The 24,290-nt window shown below is 43.7% G+C and overlaps 1 protein-coding gene across 2 annotated transcripts in view; it reads right to left on the reverse strand.

Moving 5' to 3' along the window:
• Nucleotides 1-15,834, reverse strand: part of CNTN3 (contactin 3) — a 250,576-nt gene extending 234,742 nt beyond the window's left edge. For both annotated transcript variants that reach the window (XM_050957331.1, XM_050957330.1), the window contains exon 1: nucleotides 15,767-15,834. The gene's annotated coding sequence lies outside the window, so the exon portion shown is untranslated. The remainder of the gene's footprint in view (nucleotides 1-15,766) is intronic.
• Nucleotides 15,835-24,290: the final 8,456 nt, after the last annotated feature.

Raw genomic sequence — 24,290 nt, forward strand, 5'->3', positions numbered from 1 at the left:
ATATCCTTAAATTCAACCCTAATAAGCTCTGGAGCAGTGTTTTTCATACTATGCCTATTATAATATCATGTAGCTGACTTCCAAGCGCCCCGTCCTGGCAAAGGGTGCCTTGACATATCCCTGTCTGCTTTTCCATGGTTTAGGTTCCTTTTAGGAACTCCTGCTGTTCAAAAGATACAATAGCGTCAACAAATCTCCTCTTGGGGTTCAATTTATTGAATCCTCCAGTATATACTGGCCCTTTCGGCCTCAGCCCTAGAGTGTCTCTCTTCTGATTAATCCAAAATAACAAAAACACAAACTCACAGAGTTTTCACCCAGTTGGCCTTTATAGGGTATGTCTGTGCTGCAATTAAACACCCACAAATGACCCACGTCAGCTGACTCGGGCTCAAGGGGTTTGGGTTATGTTTAACTGCAGTGCAGTCATTAGGGGCCAGGCTGCAGCCAGGGTTCTCCTTCCTTTCAAATGTCTATACCGCAATTTTACAGCCCGGTAGTCTGACCTGAGTCAGCTGACAAAGGCCACCCCGGGTGTTTAATTACAGTGTAGACATACTCATAGGCCTTGGCTACACTGGAGAGTTGCAGCGCTGGTGGTGGGTTTACAGTGCTGCAACTTACTCGTCGTCCACACTTGCAAGGCACATACAGCGCTGCATCTCCCTGGCTGCAGCGCTGGCCGTACTCCTGCTCTGCCTGGGGTATAACGATTGCAGCGCTGGTGATTCCGCCAGTGTGGCCACCAAAAGAGCTGTAATTGGCCTCCAGAGTATTTGGAGGTATCCCAGAATGCCTGTTCAGCCACTCTGCTTATCAGTTCGCACTCTACTTCCCTGGCCTCAGGTGACCCGCCCTTTAAATGCCCGGGGAATCTTAAAAATCCCCTTCCTGTTTGCTCAGCCAGGTGTGGAGTGCAATCAGAATCTTTCCAGGCGACCATGCCTCCACGCGTCAAACGAGCCCCAGCATGGAGCAATGGCGAGTTGCTGGATCTCATCAGTGTTTGGGGTAAGGAAGCTGTGCAGTCAGGAATTACGATACCTATGGGCAGATCTCAAGGGCCATGTTGGAAAGGGGGCATGACCAGGATGCGGTGCAGTGCAGGTTTAAAGTAAAGGAGCTGTGGAGTGCCTATTGCAAAGCCCGCGAGGGAAACCGCCACTCCGGTGCTGCCCCCACAACCTGCCACTTTTACAAGGAGCTGGACGCGATACGGGTGACCCCACTGCCAATCTGACGACCACGATGGACACTTCAGAGCGGGGGGGAGCAGGAGGAGAAGGACGAGGAGGGGGAGGAAACTGAGACTGAGGGTATTGGGGTGGAGGGAGATACCTCCGAGTCCCAGGAGGCATGCAGCCAGAGCCAGTACTTGGTGAAGGACAAGCAGAGGAGCGGGTTCCCGGTAAGCAGCTTTTATTTTCAGGATGGAAATGTTTCGAGAGAGGAGAGGGGGTTAAGGCTGCATGCATGCATGCCTAGATGTGGAATAGCCCATTGATGTGGTCTATCACGTCATGGTAATCGGCCTCGGTAATCCCTTCAAAAGTTTCAGCCAGAGCATGGGCAATGCGCTTGCGCAAGTTTATAGGGAGAGCCACTGTGGTCCTTGTCCCAGTCAGGCTAACACGTCCGCGCCACCGTGCCGCGAGGGGTGGGGGGACCATTCCTGCACACAGGCAAGCTGCATAGGGCCCAGGGTGGAATCCGCATGGCTGTAGAAGACCCTCCCGCTCTTCCAAGGTGACCCGCAGCAGCAAGATATCTTCCAGGATTAACTCCTATGGAAAATGTTGGGAGAGTGTTCAGTGTAGGTGCCCCCTGCAGTAGTTTGCTTTCCCCAACGCACAGAAACCCCTGCACATCCCTGAAGCAATCATTCCCCCTTCCCAGGTGACCCACAGCAGCGAGATATCTTCCAGGATTAACTCCTGTGGAAAATGTTGGGAGAGTGTTCAGTGTAGGTGCCCCCTGCAGTAGTTTGCTTTCCCCAACACACAGAAACCCCTGCACATCCCTGAAGCAATCAGTCCCCCTTACTCACCATTTCCTGGCTCCTGTGGATTAGGTGTGTTCTGTTTGGTATGGGAAAAGTATGCCAAAGTGAAGACTGTAAACTCCTTCACTGTGTGGGAATAACTGGGTGAGATTATAAACAATGCAGCCTACGTTAACTGTTGCCATTTTTGCCTTTCAAAAAGTGTCCTTGACTACTCGACTGCCCATATCATCCATTGCTCAGAGGCTACAAAACATCAGGAAGAAGCCTCGAAAAAGCAAAGAAGACATGCTGAAAGCAGTTATGGATCACTCTGACAGAGAGAGTAAAAAACTGCAGGACTGGAGGAAAAAACTGCAGGACTGGAGGGAAAGGGAAAGCAGGCTCCGCCAGAGAAACACAGCGGCTAAGAAGAAAAGCACAAAGCAGCTGATATGCACCCTGGCGTGCCAAGCGGACTCTATCCAGTCAATCATAGCCATGCAGGCAGAGCACTACCGTGCCGGCCCCCGCCCCATCCCAAAGCTCTTTCCCTTGTGCCCCAATGTCAGCTCCAAACCCCCTTCCCCAGCATCCAGGTTCTTACCACCACCAGCTGCCCCCAACACCTGTACGTTCACCAACCAGCCCTGAGAACTACGACCTTTACCTTCTGCACTCAACCCCCATCACCATGCAGTATTTTCATCCTGAAGTGCAGTAGTTATTGCACAGCACTCCAGGCAGGACATATTCAAACCTGTGACTGTACAGTTCACCACTCCACCTCCCTGCCCTTTTAGGTTCCCAAAATGTTGTGTGTCTGTCAAGAAGGTTATTTTCTTTTCAATAAATGAATTCTTGGCTTTGAAAACAGTCTTTATTATTGCAGAAAGTGAAAGATACCATAGCCCAGGAAAGAAACAGGCACTGTAAATCATTTTAGGAAAAACAGATTCCTACTAACATTGTAACCACTGCACTTCACTCCTGTGCAAGGCGCCAAACATTACTGTTGGTTTTCCGCCTCAAATTCCTCCCTCAAGGCATCCCTAATCCTTGTAGCTCTGTGCTGGGCCTCTCCAATAGCCCTGCGCTCTGGCTGTGCAAATTCAGCCTCCAGGCGTTGAACCTCGGAGGTCCATTCCTTACTGAATGTTTCACCCTTCCCTTCACAAATATTATGGAGGGTACAGCACACGGATATAACTGCAGGGATGCTGCTTTCCCCCAAGTCTAGCTTCCCATACAGAAATCTCCAGCTCCCTTTTAAACAGCCAAAAGCACACTCCACAGTCATTCTGCACCGGCTCAGCCTGTAGTTGAACCAGTCCTTGCTCCTGTCAAGCTTCCCTGTATATGGTTTCATGAGCCAAGGCGTTAACGGGTAAGCGGGGTCTCCAAGGATCATAATGGGCATTTCGATGTCCCCTACTGTGATCTTCCGGTCTGGGAAAAAAGTCCCGGCCTGCATCTTCCTGAACGGGCCACTGTTCCGAAAGATGCGTGCATCATGCACCTTTCCAGGCCAGCCTGTGTTAATGTCAATGAAACGCCCACGGTGAACCACAAGTGCCTGGAGAACCATAGAGAAATACCCCTTCCGATTAATGTACTCGGATGCTAGGCGGGTGGTGCCAGAATAGGAATATGCGTCCAATCTATCGCACCTCCACAGTTAGGGAAATCCATTTGTGCAAAGCCATCCACAATGTCCTGCATGTTCCCCAGAGTCACGGTTCTTCTTAGCAGGATGAGATTAATGGCCCTGCAAACTTGCATCAACACGATTCCAATGGTCGATTTTCCCACTCTGTCATAACTTTAGTCCCAGATTTGGACCTTAGCGTCCAAAATATGGGGGTTAGCATGAAAACCTCCAAGCTTAGTTACCAGCTTGGAGTTGGTACTGCTGCCACCACCCAAAAAATTAGAGTGTTTTGGGGCACTCTGGTCCCCCTGAAAAACCTTCCCTGGGGACCCCAAGACCCAAATCCCTTGAGTCTCACAACAAAGGGAAATAATCCTTTTCCCCTTCCCCCCTCCAGGTGCTCCTGGAGAGATACACAGACACAAGCTCTGCGAATCCAAACAGAGTGACTCCCCCTCTCCGTTCCCAGTCCTGGAAACCAGAATCACCGAGTCAATCTCCCTTCCCCCCCCCCAACCCAGAGGGTATGCAAAGTCAGGCGAACAAATCCAACACACACAGATCTCCCTCTGACTCCTTTCTCCCACCAATTCCCTGGTGAGTACAGACTCAACTTTCCTGAAGTTTCCCAGTAAAGAAAACTTCAACAGGTCTTAAAAGAAAGCTTTATATAAGAAAGAAAGAAAAATACATAAAAATGGTCTTTTTGTATTAAGGTGATGAATACAGGGTCAATTGCTTAAAAGAATATTGAATAAACAGCTTTATTTAAAAAGAATACAAATTAAAGCACTTCAGCCACTATAGACATGTAAATACAAAAACAACAAAACCATGTTTGGTACTCACACTTGGAAACAGAAGATTAGAAAACAGAAATACTTTTCCAAAGCTCAGAGAAAGCAGGCAGACAGAAAACAAAGACTCAGTCACAAACTTCCCTCCACCCAGAGTTGAAAAAATCCGGTTTCCTGATTGGTCCTCTGGTCAGGTGCTTCAGGTGAAAGAGACATTAACCCTTAGCTATCTGTTTATGACACACTCCAAACCGGTTCGCAACCAATCGGTAGCTGTCTGGAGTTGACAGCTTCCAGATTGCAATAGCCACCCACTTCTCCACCGGCAGGGCAGCTCTCAATCTCATGTCTTTGCGTCGCAGGGTGGGGGCGAGCTCAGCACACAGTCCAATGAAAGCGGCTTTTCTCATCTGAAAGTTCTGCAGCCACTGCTCGTCATCCCAGACTTCCATGACGATGTGATCCCACTACTCAGTGCTTGTTTCCCGAGCCCAAAAGCAGTGTTCCGCGATGCTGAGCATTTCCATGAATGCCACAAGCAATTTAGTGTCATACGCGTCAGGCGACTCGATATTGTCGGACTCCTCACTGTTACTTTGGAGCTGAAGGAATAGCTCAATTGCCAAACGCGATGTGCTGGCGACACTCATCAGCAAAGTCCTCAGCAGCTCGGGCTCCATTTCCCACAGAAATCGCGCTGCACAGAAACCGCTGGGAGACTCATAATGGCGCCAAACGTGGACGGAAAAAACAATGACTGCTGGGATGTGAAGCGATGCACCATGGGGCGTTGGGACAGGAAGCAGAATGACCCGCACCCTTCCGTCCCCTTCCCACAACCCACGGCGCCAAAATGGGACGAGGTGCTCTGTGGGATAGCTGCCCACAATGCACCACTCCCAACAGCGCTGCAAATGCTGCAAATGTGGCCACACTGCAGCGCTGGTAGCTGTCAGTGTGGCCACACTGCAGCGCTTTCCCTACACAGCTGTACGAAGACAGCTGTAACTCCCAGCGCTGTACAGCTGTAAGTGTAGCCATACTTTAAGTCTCTTCCCTGCTTGGGCAGGCTTTCCTGACTGCAGAGCTCTCCCATACTTCGTCACCTTTTCCCTGCTGACTCAGGAGCTTTCTTGCTCCCCACCGTATTTACAGACCCAGCTGCAGTTTCCTGGGCTTCCTCCCCTTTGCTGCAAGTTCCTGCACTTTTTATTCTAGGATCACCTGATTCAACCCAGGCATGGCTCATCCTATCACCAGGGCTGGCTTAGCTCTCCAGCCCACGGTTTAGCTCTCAAGCCTATGACACCTATCTGTAAATCTGATCACCAGTGGCAATATTCGGTGTCAGTTTGTGTGTGTATTGTAAAAATTGACATTTGCTAACATTTACTGATAAAAACCTAATTCTTTCAAGCCTAAATCTGACTAATGATATTTGTGGTTTGAACTGCTGTTCAGCATTATTTATAACGCAATGGATAGGTAGGATCCCATGAAATCAGCATTGCTTGTTAAGAAAGCTGAGGTGAGTTTGCTGTAAAGAACAATTTAAAAATACGCAGATTACAGAATCAGAGTTTTCTTTCTTTAGTGTTATTTGCCTCTAGCTGTCTGTCACTGACTCACGACCACACCTTAGCATCAAATGGCCAGTGCAAAGTCCAAAGCAGCTCTCAGTGAATCCTGACCTGTGGAAGGTATCTTGTCAGAGGAAAGAGAGAAGGTATGGGGGTGTTTGGAAGACTGCAGAGGGAAGAAGTCCTTTTACTTTGTAAATATCTTTTGTTATGCCAGGCTGTCAAGCTCCTTGGGGCTTGGCTTATTGCTACGGCTCTGAACACCTCACTATTTCCCTTCAATGCCTTTTGAAAAGATATTAAAGCTATCACAACTAAAAAAAGCAAGAAAATGTAAAGTTAACAGTGAAGGATCCTTATCTTCTTCATTAATACAAGTCGCAGCACTTGTATTCTATAGAACATGGATCGGCAACCTTTGGCACGCGGCTCGTCTGCTTATCTGCCGCGTCCGCAGGTTCAGCCGATCACGTATCCCACTGGCCACGGTACACCACTCCAGGCCAATGGGGGCGGCGGGAAGCAGCGCGGACCGAGGGATGTGCTGGCTGCCTCTTCCCACCGCCCCCTTTGGCCTGGAGCGGCGAACCGCGGCCAGTGGGATACACGATCAGCTGAACCTGCGGACGCAGTAGGTACACAAACTGGCCAAAGGTTGCCAATCCCTGCTATAGAATCTGCTGTCATGTTAATGGAACAGCTGTAGATACATGGCAAGTTGTGCAGCAGAAGTTTAATCACCCCTGCTTTAATACATAAATACACTGCCGCATATTACAATGTACAGCAGATTTGGACTTGGCCCAAAATGACTGGACTGGAGCAGAAGGATCAAACTGTGTACTAAGTATGGCAACGTAAAGTTCTGCTACAAACCTACATGTTTAAACAGATTGCTGTTGGGGGGTTGTAAGGTTGTGATTACCACAATGGATACTGTCTTGTGTATATCGTCTCAAACAAATTATAAATAAGAATTCTGAATTTTAAGTTGTTTTAGAAACCAGAGAGCAACTAATGCATTTAGGACTATGTATCAGCTTTTAAGAACACAAAGGCTACAGTGGAGTTGTGAATAAATGCATATTTTGGAATGCATACTCATTCTTACAGATCTGTATTATTTATTGAGAAGTTACAATGGTTCCCTCTGTAGGAAACGTGGATTTTTGACATCATAAAAATTCCTGTGCAATTTCAGTAAGTTATCTTGTAAATCCTTTTTCAATTCTGGATCAATTACAACTCATAATTTTTAGAGTTCAGTAGGTATCAGTCTACTTGCATTAGTTCCTAAAAGAGGCAAAACAAGAATTATGTGCTAAATACTTTCTACAGAAGTGTACTCGAAATTAGTGCACAACTTCCAGGTGTGAAAACAAGAATTCATGCTAACAGGTTACACACAGGTTCCAGTACATCAGGACAAGTTCCAAAACACCTGAGTCAAATGAAGAGCCACTTAGCTGGGGCTGCCACCTGTCATTTGTGTCCCTGTCATCCTGCATTTAAACCATAGACTGTATGCATCTTCCTAAAATAAAACAACAAACATCTGGTACAGAAGAAGTGAAGAAAGACAAAGGCAGTCTGCGGGGGAAATAGGGGAAGGCAGTTTTGAAAGGGTATATGTGTGTCTGTAGGGACAGACTGACAGGTAGGGGAGAGGATCAGACAGGAACAGCAGGCAGCATTAAGTGCTCCAGTGGGGGAAGAACGCTTCTGTTTGAAGGCAATAGGCGCTGACAGGTGGGAGTCAGATGGTCAACTCCTAATCCAAGTAGTAGAGTCACCAGAGCAGACTGGTTTTCTTCCACTTACTGGCCCACTGGGAGTCCCTGGTCATCATGGATGACACAGGCCAGCCAAGGAGCCTGGCTCATGAAGAATGGAGGCATGAGGCATCATTTCCAAACTGAAAATATTTGGGTTTTTTTTTAATTTTTCACCATAAATTTTAAGTTTTCCACAGAAGGAGAGGGGAAGATCCATAAAATCACATATACTTTCTGATCTGCTCTAGCCAAAACCCCTTTTTATCTGAAACATTCACTCATGGATCTTTTGCATCCCATGTTGTAATGTTCTGTTTTCTCAGGTTCACGTAACAAGTTATTCCACTGATTGTGAAGCATGAGGATACCAGACACTGGGAACACACAACCTTGCAGCTGAAAGTCATTTCTTGCCACTCACATTCTGTAATCCCCCTTAGTTAAGTGCATGTATCATCAACCATTATCCAGTTGTACATAAGGTGAATTCTTCTTAAAAATTCAGATTATAGTTCAGCACACATTCTGGCTTATTCTAAACTTTATGAGGTAGGAATCATAATTGCTAGCATAATTGTTGTATTGTGCTACAATGCACAATACAACAACTATGTCATCAGTTAGTAATTTATTTTCAAACACATATACCGGTAGTTTAAAAAGCAGTAGCCTTATGCATTGTCCATAGCAACAAAATTTCTTTTCATGTAACTTGTGTTCCTTTAGACTAAGGCATCAGTTTTTTTTAAAAGATACAGTGCATAGCTTAAAACATTAAATTACTAATAAATTTTCTCAGCTTTAGATTTTTTAGAAATCTGTATCTTTATTCCTGAATGTTAAAAGAATAAAAATAACCACATTTTTAACTTTTCTACATGTTCTAAGCTTAACCTATGGGCTGTTTATTTGGAATCAATCACAGCCAATTAAAGGATAGCTCAGTGGTTTGAGCACTGGCCTTCTAAACATAGAGTTGTGAGTTCAATCCTTAAGGGGGCCATTTAGGGATCTGGAGCAAAAATCTGTCTGGGAATTGGTCCTGCTTTGAGCAGGGGTTGGATTAGATGACCTCTTGAGTCAACCTTGATACTCTATGATTCTGTGCTAGGTAAGTAACAGAAAGGCTGCATAAATGCTCTGAAGTGGCTTGCTATTTAAAAAAGGTTATTCCTGTGTGGTTCCAGCCCACTGTCATTAATTATCTCAATCTAGAGTGCCACAGAGAGTGTAAAAGTCACATCAGCCTGTAGTTTGTCAAGTCCTTCCAAAAACATTCTGTTAACGTAGTAGCTCTCTCAGGAAGCCCTTACACAAGTTTTGTGATGTGTTTTGATCTAAATTCTCCTCCTCCCCAATGCAAATTTCAACATATTCATATTATCCAGATTTTTAAACAAAAACAAACAATCTATGTAAGAGTTCCACCAAGTGACATTGAGAAGTTGGGGTATCATTCCTCCTTTTTCCAATCAACTAACCATAAGGTAGTAGTTGGTGCATGCAAAAGAATCCTGTAAGATCTGCAACTTGCCTTAGGGTTGTTAGGTATTCCTTGGTACTCAGGATTAAGTCACCTGCTGCATATCTATACATCATAATTTTAAGATGATTGGAGTTGGAGAGTTCGCTCATCGTTTGTCATCATCTACAAAATGTCCTCCTTGTCATATTTTGTCAGGATTTGGATGGTTTAGACACAATAGTCTGCATTTTTCTTTTTAGACATAGAATCCATACCATTAGATTTCTCCCCCATGCAGATGCCTGTAGCTATTATTTGGTCCTTTCTTATGTTCAGTAAAATGTATTGCATTAACATCAATGATGATTCATTTAACTTTTCCCTCTATTCACTTAAACAGCACTTGTTACAGGACATGAAACTGTAAATCTGACCAAAAAAGTATATCCTATGCGATGTGCTTGAATAATTTCTTTGGCTGGACATTTTATGATCAAATGAAGGTGGTGGTGTTGGCATAAAAATCATTTCAATCTTATCAAGTTGAAGTCTTGGCCTTTTAATTGCTTTTAAGTGGCTTAATCACCAATTGGCCTTTGACTTTTTTTCCCTCTCTCTCATTTGAAGGAGACACTTCTTGAGTGAAATTAATATTGAAGATCTGATAGAAGGTCTGGGAGAGGGAGTTAAATTGTAAGTATGTTTTGGTGGCACTGAAAACACTTCAGTTACAGACTCATAAAAACCCCATATTCTGCTTTTCCATTTCAGTAAACAATTTCCTACAACAGTATATTAAATCTTGAAGAATTCCAAGAAACAGGTTTTCTACATGTTTTAAAATGAAAATGGATCTGTTCCATCTTACTGCTTAAAAACTCTCAACAAAAGCGTTATGTTAGAAGAGCTATCTATTTTCATTACATCACTCCATTCAATAAACTGTTTCCTATCTCTACTTTTAACTTTAGGCACATTGAATCACATACAATCATGTAATCTGGCAATCATTAAATTCTAGTCACTCATTTGCAATATCAATTAGCAGATTCTACACTTACTAGCATTTGAATAAGAAACCACCACCTAGTATATTCAGCACAGGGAACACTGGAAAAATGTGGAAAATCAAACTAGCTTTATATAAAACCAAATAGAATATTGGGGTTGGAAGGGACCTCAGGAGGTCATTTAGTCCAATCCCCTACTCAAAGCAGGACCAATCTCCACACAGATTTTTGCCCCAGATCCCTAAATGGTCCCCTCAAGGACTGAACTCACAACCCTGGGTTTAGCAGGCCAATGCTCAAACCACTGAGCTATCCCCCCACCTTTCAGAAGTGCCTAATAATCCAAGCCTCACCTCCTAATGAGTCCACAACTCCACTCACTCCCCTCTCCAATATCCAATGGGCTTACTCCACCCACTCATCACACCCTCTTTTGATAACCAATGACTCTACCTCTTCCCCTGTATATTTATAGGTTCCTCACATACAAGAAGAGTGGTAATCTCATCACTTCCCTTTTAATGTTTTTAGAACAGTGAATTTTTTATGTGCAAATTGGAGCTTAATGTTTCTAGTACCTGCAAGTCTACGTTATGTTCATGTAACTGATAAAATCCATTGGGTTGCATTACATGTGCAAACAAGCAGTTATTCAAACCACCCACTTTGTGGGATTGAACTGAGAGGACTAACTGAGCCACTGCAGCTGTAATGCTAGAGTTTTCAGTCCATATTAGCACTGCAGCAGAGCAACATGACCTGATGCACAATAGACAGAGATAAAAAAACCTCCCAACAAACACTGGGGAGCAATTACTAGCAAGGGCATACTTCCAGACTCCCTGGCTGGCAAAATAGCTGTGTCCCTTTGGGCTGGCCACTAAACAATTAAAAAGCCCTCTCAGGAGAAGACGACAGGGGTCATCTGTCAGGAGCTGTCCCAGGGGACACACTGTCACACAAAGAGACTCTGCAGAAGGTGGTGAAGACCTTGACCTAGAGAACAGTAAGCCTTAGGGAGAGGCAGCTAGGTGCACAGATTGGTTTGTTGTTTTAAGATCTGTTTTCTCTATGTGTCATTCTAAATAAATAATATTTTGCTTTAAGAAGGCTGTCTGGTCACTGATAACCACTGTCATTGCTCTTGGAGGGAAAAGATGCACAGGCACTGAAGAGAAGTCAAGCCTGCTGAGGTAATCACAGTTGATCACAGGGCAATGCAGCCCAGGGCTAGTCTGACAATGGGAAAATCGTGCGATTTCACCCCAAAAGAAAGCAGACAACTAGAGGCACAGTACCAGAGGGGAATGCACTCCGAGACCAGGAGAGGTCAGAGATCCAGTTTACCCATTACCTGAAGCTGCCAACACACATTCACATCCAATATAGTAAAAATCTTTAGGCTAACGTCTGCAGTCCTTACATTTACATTGACTTCAAGGAGAATTTTCAGAGATATGATATTTAAAGACTGTTAAATGCTTTGAGATACACTGATGAAAAGCACTATAGAGAAGCTAGGTATTATTATTACACCATATTTTAAAAAAAGACTTATTTTTATACTAATCAGATGCTACATTACACTTCAAAGTGTTTTTCAGTTATAGGAATGCACAAATTCATCTAAAAACAAGAAGCGCTTTTCTTTGTTACCTCTATTAGAAAGCCAAATTATTTTTAAGTGGCACAAATAAAGTTAGTCCCAGGTTATGAACTCTGCATATCTGGTTTTAGCCCACAGGGAATGCACTAGTTAATAAATTATAATATTTGTATCTCCTAATAGCTTTGAACAGAACTATTATAGGATCAGTATAATTCACCTAAAGCCCAAATTTCTCTTACACCGAAGGGCAGAATTGGGCCCCTTAAATAGGTTCTCAATTCAACAGTATTTCTTCAATAAGAATTATACATATCTATTAAATATTTCCTTCTAAAATGTCTTCTAAAAGTATCTGTTCCAAACTCCTTTGCTACAAAGCTTCTTGCATAATAAATAACTTTCTAGCAATGTTTGCATGCAGAGTAGCAACACCATTTGAAATGCTATAAAGTTCCGTCAGCACTTCCATTATAAACCCTTATTTGTTGTTTCTACTTGCCTATAAACAAAAAATTAGAAATCAGTTAAATCACTCTGACCTGAAACTTGGCACACAGTTTGAGCCAAAGTTTACATTTCTCTTGTAACAAGTTTCCAATCCATTTGACTACTTGATCTCTACAAGTCCGTGATATTTTTCTGAGCTCCTATATAAGTTCAATTATCTACAAAGCTTCAACAAGGACACTCCACATTGAGTGAAACAGCAGATGTTGAATATAGTGCATTTGGTACCACCCCTGTCGTTGGTAGTAGGGCCAGTCTCAGCCAAATTACATGCAGGGCAGTATATCTACAGGTCTTGCTAACATCACAGACAGTCTTAATAAGGTTGAAACTGAAACTAAGGCATTGTTTACACAGTGGGATAACATGCCTTATGAGGGAGGATGATTTCTAAAGTCCACTAACATGTTGCACATTAATTGGTCTATACCAGGTATCGACAACCTTTCGCATGCACATCCCTCAGCCCACGCCGCTTCTCGTAGCCTCCATTGACCTGGAACGGCGAACCGCAGCCAGTGGGAGCCGCGATCAGCCGAACCTGCGTATACAGCAGGTAAACAAACCAGCCTGGCCACATGCCAAAGGTTGCCAAGCTCTGGTCTATACAGAAATTATTGGTGCGACCTAAGGTTTCCTAGTGTGCTTTAATGTAGTATTGTTTCAGTACTAGGGAACTTTTTGCGTGCATGAGCAAGGTCTGCACAGACCAATTAATGTGCAACATTTGAGTGTGCTTCAGAAATAATACCCCTACCCCACAATGCACATTGCTGCTCTGTGTAGACAAGCCCTGAGTTGGGGTCTGGACCACAAGCAGCAGATCATAGCACAGATGTCTTAGGACTTCACCACTGGCTCAAGCTCTTGTAGTTGAAATTCAGATTTGGATTCATCTGCAGAGAGCTCAAAAAGCCTTTACCCACACCACCACTGCAGCAAGTCCACGACTGCAAAGAAAGAACAGCCAAACTACAGTAAACTGAATCAAATGTTTTAAGTATATGGTGGAGAACAACGCTGCATGAGAAGAGAGGTGGACTAGATGAACCAGTCTCCTGTCTCTAACTGCTAAAATGCTGTGTAAATTTACTGTAATATCTTGCAAGATGTTTAGGCAACATGGGTGAGTCCTATGATTCTCCATATTTGAGGGTGGAGGTCTTTAAAAAAATTTGCAACCATGTGATAGAAAAAAACAAGCAAGTTTGTATGAGGGGAAGAACTTGTATTTGTTCAAGAGTGATCCAGTAAAAAATTAATGAGAATCTACTTAATCATATTTTGCATTTAACACCTGATACTAAGAGGTGCCACATATCTTCCTCAGGGTGCTAAGCAGAACTGGATGAAAATCCATTCTAATTTTCCAGAGGGGGAAATCACTGACATTTCAAATTTTTGAAAATTTTCTTCCATCCTTTAAGTTGGTCAAAAACCAAAGGAATGTTGTGTGGAAGATTTCACAGATATTTTGCAAAAAGTTTCATTGGAATTTTGAAAAATTTTGGATTGGCTCTAATGCCAGACACCCTCATCTCGCGTTGATGAGAAAGATAGAGGGGTTAAGCAACTCACAAGCTGAGGCCCTTCAAATGTTAGTGGATTTTAAGCATTCAGTATAAGAATTGAAACAAAGCTTTGCACTTCAGAAAACATGACTGAGCAGTTGTTTTAAAAAAACAGGAGAGAGAAATTTAACTTTAGTAACTGAATACACTGAAATTATGTATAAGAATGAGTTGTAAACAAAACAGAAACTTTAGGGAAATTAAATGCAAATAAACATTTGATGTTTTTCTATACATTTATTGCTATTGCATTTTTGAATGGGTCTGTCACAGAGGATAATATTAAGCATTTGCTTAAGACTTTGAGGAACTGGGGCTTTAATAGTCACATTTTCAAAAGCGATTTAGGCACAGAAGAACCTAAGACCCACTGAAAGTTAATGGAAGTTAGGCTCTTAATTCGGCCAGGCACTTTGAAAATATTACTCCTTGTTTCTATCCCTATAGGAGTGGCTTGGTGCTGTAGGAAACATAACTTGTAAACATTCCACACACACAACTTCTAAAGGAAGAAAAACAACATGAAAAACCTCTTTGCTGTAGTGCATGCAGAAGTAAAAGTGAAGAGATCTGTTTAGTGAAACTAACACAGATGAGTTCAACCAGAACAGCAGCATTGTTTCACAGTTCAGGTTGCTAAACAAGATGACTGTACAATGTATGAAACTGTCAGCATCATACTTGGTAAAAAAAAAGCCATTATTTAGTTTTTTAGTAATGTGTTTAGCACAGCACAGTGGAAAAATAACTCCAGAGTATTTTTTTTAAATAAACATCCATGGCCCTTTCAAAAGGCCATTGAAAAATAAAACCTCTGAACAACACAGAGCCTATCAACCACTGGTTCTTTTGGTTAATACTAATTCTAGTCTATATCCACATTAGAGTTTTTGTCAACGTGTGATGCTCATCTCTATTGGGATGACACAGACACAGCTCTAAGAACAAGAGTACTTGTCTGGTGCATCGGTCACCCACTTAATTCTCTATAAATCTATTTGGCTGTGATTAATGTATTCACTATATCTGTCAGATTTTCTGACCGCATTCTTATCCTTGAAAGTATTTCTGTTGATTATTACAAACTTCTCCTCCTCATTTTTTTAACGCTCACAAGGCTGTAGCTGCGTTAAAACTTCATTTGCCGCTGTATATACTCCAGACTCAGCAACGTACGTTCTTCTTACAGCTCTGCTTTAACCACAGCAACGCAAGAACTTAACATTTTTAAAGATATTAATACCAGGGGAGGAGGAAAAGAGATGAGAAGACAGAAGCAAACCCAGGCTGCATCCATACAACGCCTTGGAGGGCTTCCACCTGGAAACCCTGCTGAGGATTGAGTTTGGGTGGGAACAACCAAAAACAAATCAGAGTGGGCTTTGCACTCAGGCATTTGCGGATTTCATTTCTGCCGAGCCGAGCCAGAAGGCTGCCCTACGCGGGAGAGAAAAGAGACTGAGCCAGACAGCCCTGCAGAAGCGGCTGGAGGAATCGCTGCAAATCAGAGGCACCGCATCAGGCTGAGAGAGAAGCAGCCAGGACTGGAACTTGCTCTGCAAGCGCGCGCGGCTCCCGGTCACCGCTCACCTGGCTGGTTTCAAGCTGGTTACCAGGGTGAACCCAGCGCCGGGGCGGGATTAAACTTCCCCGGGACATTAGCTGGCAGCCCCCCCGCATCCCGCCGCTAAGCGCGGCCAGTCCAACTTTTGTTTCCCGAAGTTTACACCCCGCAGGGGCCCTTCCCCGCGGCCGAACCCCAGCGAGTCCCCGGGCAACCCCCTGCCCGCGCCCCACCGCAGCGGAGCCGAGCCACCTACCTCGGCAGGTCCCGGGGAGCAGCGCAGTGTAATCCTGCGGCTCCTGCAGCCTCCTCCGGAGCCCGGAGCGCCGCCCTTCGGTCACCGCGCGGGGCGGGGAGCGGGGAGGGGCGAGGGCGCAGCAAACCCGCACCCAGCCGGTCGCCAGCCCCGCTACGAGGCTCGCCGCCGGCTGCGCGCTAGCAGCCCCCGCCTGCCTGCCCCGCCGGAGCCGCAGCGGCAGCCGCGCTCCGGGCCCCCCGCGAGGGGAGCCATGCCCGGCGGGGCCACCCCCCGCAGGCAGGCTAGCAGCGGGGGAGGGGGCAGCCTGGGGGCTGGGGCAGGAAGCTGGATTACGGTCGGGGGAGAAGACGGGCAAATGCTCAGGCGCCGCCGCCGCTGCTGCAGCCACAGGCGGGGTGGGCAGAGGCTGGATTCCGCTGGGGATGAGACTGGAAACTGCAGCTCCCCCTGCCCCGCGCGGAGGCTGAACCCCGCTTGGAGGTGGGGGTGGAAAGGGCTCTCCAGTGACGATACTTCGGCCTGATTGGGAGGGGAGGGGACGGGGCGGTGGGGGGGAAGGCGTCAGACAGCAGGAAACTTGCTCAAGTCCTTCCCCGCGCCGTTCACTAGCTCTGGCTCTCGGGTTATTTGCTGCCGCAGTCTGGGCTGAGCTGCGGGCGTTTCTCCGTTCCGCTGCCTGCGTCTCAGGCTGGAGAGACCTCGCCCGGATTGCTCTCCGCGTGCCTGGTGCGGGTTTGGGGAGCGGGTGGGGAAGTCGTTGCTTTTACTAATCGTTCGTTTCATCACTCAGCAGCAATCACCGGCCGCCTGCTGCCGAAGGGCCCGTTTGCTTTTGGGAAGCTGTGCAATTGCATCCGAGCCCCTGGCCTCTCGGTCTACAGAAATCCCCGTTCCTGCCTTGCGATGTGGCAAATGTAAGCACCCGTGCACTGTGCCAATCACATGCTGATGTCTCCCTTGTAAACTGGAGAGCGGGACAGTCCAGGGTTCCGCTCTCCAGCTTCCCCCCACGTTATTCTGCACCCCAGCCATAACAGCCTTTCCTTACCTAGTGCCTCTGCACCCGGTCGCCTTGTCTATGTATTCCTTCGGCACTTAAAAAAGTGCACATCCATTTTCAAATAGAGGGTTAATTCCTTTGAGTCCCTGGCTGCACATTTTGAGAGGGTGGAGGGAATAACTAGACTCTGCCTCCTGCAAGATAAAAAATAAAACCCAAGCTGTGTGAAAAATGAGATGATTCCCACCCTAGTTTGCTTTGCGTGTTCTGGTAAAAGCTGATTAGTGCTGGGAGGGATTTAAGGCAATTGAAAGTCCAGCGGCAGCAGAGTGAGGGAAGCTTTGCTAGAATTTACTGGTGTAATAATGAACCAATTGCATTAGCCAACCTGGTACAATATGGACAGAAGCAAGAAGAGAATATCTGCCGGTGCCATAAGGAGATTGCCTTGTTGGGCTCAATTCTTGACTCTTTTCCTAGACTCTGAACAAAGGGAAAACTTGATATTTTCAGAAAACTTGACTCATCAAGGATTAAATAAAAAGTCCATCTAATTTCTGGGCTGTAATCCCAGAAAAAAATCAAGTTTGTGTGTAGGACTGTAGGAGCTGGATGGAGGTTTTATTGAATCTGGCTCATCATGCTTTTATAGTAATGCTGCCTGTAATTAAGGCTGAGTAGCCCTTTCCATCAGAAATTCTATATTAGGGTGTTATACAACTAATAGTAATAACTTTTATATGATGATTTTCAACCTGTGGTGACGGTGGCTTTAAGAACTGAGCTTTCCCTGCCAGGGCAGGGCACAATGAATGTCTTGTTATCCACTGCCAGTTGGAACCAGACACAGAATAAAACAGTTCTCTTACAAGCACCTTGAGGCACCGAGTGATCAGTGATCACTGAACACTACATGGTCCCATACACTGGGCAGGATCCCAGAGCACAGTAGGGTAAATCTGGGCTGCAATACCTCTGCTGGAGTTATACCAAGAATGAATTTGACCCAATGGGAGGATTTTTTTAGTACTAATTGAAAGTTTAGAATCTCTGTGTAAGGACTGTCCAGCACTGAACTACAGCTGCCTCTGAAATGAAATGCAGCAAAAACACTACACCACAATGATCCCACAGAGTTGGGGAAGTGAAGAATTGCTTTTATTTTTTCTATACAACTTCAGTGTGAATTTTCCCTGGGCACAATATGTTTACCTAGTTTGGAGTTTTGGCCTACTCCTGGCGTTAGCTCTTTTATACTCGCACAAAGTCTCGTGAGATCTTGTAATGGCCACAGGTCAGGCCTTGGTTTTACAGTTTAGAAAACCACAGCACCTTCAGGTAACATCACAGTGTCATTAACGCAACACTAGAGCATTCATTCAGCACTGATGCAGAGGGAAGAGTACTACCTACTGTTGAAAGTAACCACTTCACAGAGTGTGAACAGAGGCTGAATAGTATGTTTTCAAGGGTGTTTGTACAGCACCTAACACAATGATGCCTTTTTACTGTCTGGGCATTCCAGATGCTACCATTAATATAAATGTTTAATAATAACAACTTAATGGAATGTCCTGCACTCCTTCCATCCTAATTAACTTTTCATTTCCACCTATCATTCAAGAGTAACTTTAGACATATCTTAGAACTTGCAGATGCAGAGACAGAAAGCACTACAGTAGCACCAATTAATATTCCCAAACATTAAAGTAAACAGGCAACAAAAATTAGCTTTGATTTACAAGCACAGCCAGCCTGCGTGCAAGGTGAAAGTTGACAGGTATGGGTGTGTCAGCATTTTAACAGATCAGCCAAGAAACACTGACATTTCATGCTTAGTGAGACCAAACTTTAAAAAAAAAAAAACTTCCCTGACATCCATTATTGGCATAGCTCTACAGTATGTACTGAGCAAAAGCATTCTTTAATGACACTTGCCCTGTCACTGCCTCTTGAGGTGGTCTCTCGAGAGGCCTCAGCTTCTCCTTAGTAACCTTCCTTACTTTGCTCTCAATCAGGTCAGTTCCTGGGGGTGGGGCACCCCAGTGGATTGGGGGCCAGGCTAGGTTGGGGCTGTGGGACTGGTGCCCCTCCCCCAGCAGGTCCCCAGGCAGGTTCCCTGCACGCCTGTGCAGCACTAAGAAGGCTGCTGCACAGCTGTACAGCTTACAGGGAACTTAACTCCTGGGGGAATTCTGCACCCTCACCTTCAGTTAAGCCTGTCAGCCATTCACTTTTTGGCTTTCAATCTCTCTTGAGTCTTCTATTTTCTTGGAGGCGGCCTGATGCATCAGGCTATCTCAGGCCTTTCTGCCCCTCTGATTGGCAGCAGCAAGGAGTTGTGATCAAGCTGCTTGCTTGTAAACAGGAGAGACTCTCCTCCCTCCACTTTCTATGTCCATTATGAGCTTTGTAGACTCCATTACACACTCACACTCATGGCTGGCTCTCCGGATTTCCAGTGATTCTCCTCCCACCCTGCTCCCAAGGTTTGCAGCCTGTAGGCTGTAACACCACCAGCAGAACATGCACTGCCCCTGTACACTCAGCCACTGGAATCACAGGCAATTCTGCTGCCTACTCCTGTCAGACACTTTCCACAAAACGTATTAGTTCAGTCTTCAGGGGTACATTGCACTTCCAGTGACAAAATCTGTGAGCGACAAAGTTCACAGCTGTCATGACTCCCCACGTGAAAACTGCTCACAACCTTTTTTCCAGTTGTCATTTCCATATTCCCCCTTTCATCTGCCAATCTCTCCTCCATTGACAGAAGCAAAGATTAATTAATTCCCCCTCCCAATGCCCAAACCTAACTTTTCCCCTACAAAAATCATATATAATCAGTTGGCAAAAATGGAAACAGAAAATCCGTGAAAGGATCCTGGAACTCTGGACTGACAAAGGCTGATGCTCCTGAGAGAGAAGAATTTATTGCCTTTAGTCTCCACATGGACTGCCAAATGTTGAGCAACTCAAAATTAAAGGCCACTTTTGAAAATGTGGGCTACTACTGCTTATGCCTCAGTTTCCCCATCTGCAAGATGGTGGGTGGCACCACTTACTTTTTGTAAAGCTCTTTGAGACCCGTGGATGGAAAGGGCTACATATAAGTGCTAAGTTACCCACAAAATACACAAGGCTCTGGTTGCAGTTAAATCAATGGCTCCAAATACGTTGCAATGTTGTTTGAAAGTCTTGCACTTTCTGCCTTGGGTTTTTTGTTTGTTTTTGGTGTTGTATCGAACATTTAGAAGTCTTCTAATTTTTAAGAAATTTTCATCTCCTTAAATCACAGCGATGCCCATTTTTGCAAAGCCTTACCCAGCTGGTATTTACAACAACATGCACGAAGTAGAGAATATGTATTCTTTGTCAAAACCAAATATTACTGGAGCATATTGTCAGCAGTGTCTTCAGTGGCCTATGGAAACTGCCACCGAAGTTAGTGGTAACCCTGTGATTGACATCTCTGCAATCAGGCCAGCGGTGAGGACTTTTGAAAAATCCTATCCCTTTGTCTCCACTAGTGCTTCCATCATTGCAACCAGTGGGTCAGCTGAACTGGTGATTGTAATAGGGGTGGGGAAGCAAGAGGGGAAGGCTAATGAAAGGCCAATACAGTACGAAAAAGAAATTCATTATGGTACCGCATTAAACTGCACTAGTATAAGCCCTGCCTTGCCCTGGTGTAGCATACCCACATTAGGAGTTTGCGCCAATGTCATAACTATCAGTTATATTGGTGGAAACTGGTCCAAATGTAAAAAGGGCCTGAATCAGGCCAGAGTGACTAATATGAAAATGATAAAAGGGTGTGAATTATGTGCAATTGTAATGCAGAGCATGGAAGAGAAAGAAAATTGTAATAGGAAGGTTAAGTGCTGAGTGACTGCAAACTGATATACAATATCTTGAACTCATGGAGAGAGAAAATTAAAATGGTAGGATGATTTAACGTGTAGTTAGATGGAAATTTAAAAGCAATCAGGGAACTATGGGAGAGAGGAGGAGGATAGCATTTATTATCAGGAATGAGTGACTGAAAGAGAACCACAATAAAGTTTTGGGTGTCTTGTGTGTTTTTGTATGTTAGCAAACGCTCATTTTTATAAAGTGGAGTTAATCTGATCAGCAGACATTAGGCATTAAAATCTGATCAATTTCCTACATATCAGAACTTCTAGCTGCAATCGTCTTATCTATGAAAATGCAGGGATCAGTTCTTAACATTTGCTCTTAATTGGCAACCTTGCGTAGAAAGAAACTTAGTATCTAGGGAAGGGATGGACATTTAACAGCTACCTTAAAAGCTAGAGGAAAGGGCATGCAATTCTTTTCTAATCCAGTGAAACACGTTTTATTACAAAATTCAGTTTCTTTTATTCTTCTTTTGTTCAAGTGGAGTGACAGTTAAATAATCCAACCATTTACTGAATACAGGACTTTTTCAGGGTTAATGGCTCCATTTCTGCAAAAAAATGCAGCCCATATTGTTAGAGCAGCTGGTATTGACAATGGCACAGGAATATACTGAAGTTCTAACAAGAGAGAGGCGATACCATATGTTCGTATGACAAACTTCTGCTTTACATAGTATTCGTCTGCCCTCACCATTTCTTTTTAAAAGGCATGAGAATCTCTCTCTGTCTAAAATATTCTTCTGCAGGGCTGGAAAGCTGTGGACAGCCACTGCAGATGAAGATGGGTGGTCAATAAAATCTGATCTGTGAAGAATTATTCTTAAAAAAGTAACACACTCTCGAGTATGATCGCTGTCATCGGGTGATTGTATTCAGCATGGTTATGGCTTCCCTTCTTCTTACCCCCCTTGTATATTCACTGACTCTTCATTATACTAAAAAGCATTTACCAGGAACCTTATTTTTATAAGTGTTTCTGCACCAGTGCAATACTTCTTTCTATATGAAATGCTAAATATTAAAAAGGTAGACTTGAGAGTGAGTTAAGAACTATTAATCACATGCAGGTGATTTATCAAAACCAGTGCAGTCACTGGGGGATATAAGCATTGGGGAGATTTCTTCATCGGTTCAGGCAATCAAGCAATTAATCACTACTGCTGCCTATTAAACAGCATCTCTGTGGTCATGCAGCCACTGAATGGTGCTACAACAATGTGGCAGAGTTCTTAACATTAGAAAATCCAGGCATTATCAAGAAGGTCATTATTAAATATATCGGGTGTTCCAAAGAGGTTGAAACAAAAGGCATAAAACAGTTAAATCTAAACTTTGTATCATCCATATACATATGATACTCAGACAATGAGCATAAATAATGCTGAGCAATGGGCGCCTGAAATGAAAAATGGCATTAATCCAAAATTAGATGGGTACCTGAGAAATACTCAGGTTAAATTAACCATTGGAGGTATTTAAATCAAAATTGGATGTTTAAGATATGCTCTAGTTCAAGCAAGAATCAATTCAGCGAAGTTTTGAAGCCTGTCTTATGCAGGAAGTCAGAGTAGACGATCACAATGATCCATTCTGGCTTATAATCTATGAATAAATGACACAAGAGGGGGAACCAGGACTCCCAATTCAGGAAAATGTTTAAGCCTGTACTTAAATCCATCCCTATAGAAACATATACTTTAGTCTGTCCTGATTAGGCTCTAATAATGTTGAAAACTATACAGTTAAAAGAATCATAGACTATTAGGGTTGGAAGGGACCTCAGGAGGTCATCTAGTCCAACCCCCTGCTCCAAGCAGGACCAATCCCCAGATTTTTACCCCAGTCCCCTTAATGGCCCCCTCAGGGATTGAACTCACAACCCTGGGTTTAGTAGGCCAATGCTCAAACCCCTGAGCTATCCCTCCCCCCCGTCAGAAAAACAAATCTATGCCAGTAATTATAGATACAAATAGCTTCATTGGTGCAAAAGGAGTTTATAGGCAACATCAGGGAAATCCAGGCTCTAATTCAACCAAGATAATAAGGAAGGTGGGTTATTATTGACCTATGTATTGAACATTATTGCATCCTAGTGTGATGGCAGTTTTGGTGCTGTGGATCAGGAGCTAAATTATAACAAATACAGTAATTAAAAAAAATCCCTAGGAAATTAAAATAAAAAGCTACCTTGTGAGGAAGTAACCAACACCACCACTAAAAAAACAAACACACACCTTAAGAAACAAGGGAATTAATATTAAGACTTGAACAAACATTGTCCAAGAAAAATCTCAAAAGATAATACTTCTTCCCTAAGAGGATACCCAATTCTGCAAACTGAGTTCCAACTGGAAATTGCACCCTGAACTCTGAGCAGCATTCATAAATATCTGTTTTAAACTGTGTGTCGCTTTACTCTTTACATTTAAATGATCAATACAACCCCAATTACAAACACTCCTCCAATTCCAATTTACCAGAGTACTCTCCACAAAATGATTTTTACAAAAGCACATTAACTTCCACTTCTTCATAGAGAATGAACAAATGTAAATGCTCCCTTTTAAACTGGTTTATTCTTCTACTGCTGTCAGGCCATAAAAATTTGCCTTCCATCTTATTGTTTCTTTGGAAATTTAGGCCATTGGGTCATGATCAAAAGTTGATTGACATTAATGGAAAGATTCTCATAGATTTCAAGGTATGCCTCATTAATGAACATCTTCCATCATCGACTCACTCGTTTGGTACGGTGTCCTGCTTCCTGCACTATGTATTTTGTGTAAAACTTATGCCAGGATCAGTGGCAGTCATGGAAAGTCACGTATTTACAAGCACTTATACCTCACCATAATTACTTATCCGTATAAAATAATGAGGCTTAGCAGAATTTGTTTTATATATAACTGGTAATACTGATGTTTATTTTAAAGGATTTTTTCAATTTCTATCAATTTAAAAGGTCACACTTGCACAAAATTATGGGTTGTATGCTTCCCCCCCATATCTATATACATTTTCACAGTTGCTGGAAATTATGCAGAGGGAAGGGGAAATCAGACAATAATTATTTAATGACAATAGACATTGAAATGCAAAAAGCTTGATAACTGTTAAAAAACAAACTGCCAACATCACAGATCAAAACATATAAAGTAAATAAACCCTATATCAAACTTTAGTAAATTCTAAATTACAATTATCAACAGTCATTTTTGTCAGTTTGTGTGTTTGTCTGGTGAAATTGGCATTTACCCACATTTACCAAGGAAAAATCTAATCCTTCCAAGCCTAAAAATAATTAATAAGCTAAACTATCTCAAATCAGGCAATACCCTGGAGACCAATATGAGAAATTCTATTGTGAAAGGCAAAAAAAAAAAAAAAAATCCCTTCAAAACCCAAACCAACCAACCAAAAAACCACAACAACTTATAACTATGAACTATCAGGAAAAGATTACCAGTTGCTTTAAATATAAAATATATCTGCAACTCCAGGATTAAGATTTGACGAGTTTTGGAGGTTCTGCTGAGTCAATGCCACTGAATGGCATTAAGTTCCTGGGTGTGTTAGGAAAAAAAATTCTCCTCTTCTT

The sequence above is a fragment of the Gopherus flavomarginatus genome, chromosome 6, assembly GCF_025201925.1.
Source record: "Gopherus flavomarginatus isolate rGopFla2 chromosome 6, rGopFla2.mat.asm, whole genome shotgun sequence".
NCBI lineage: Eukaryota > Metazoa > Chordata > Testudines > Testudinidae > Gopherus > Gopherus flavomarginatus.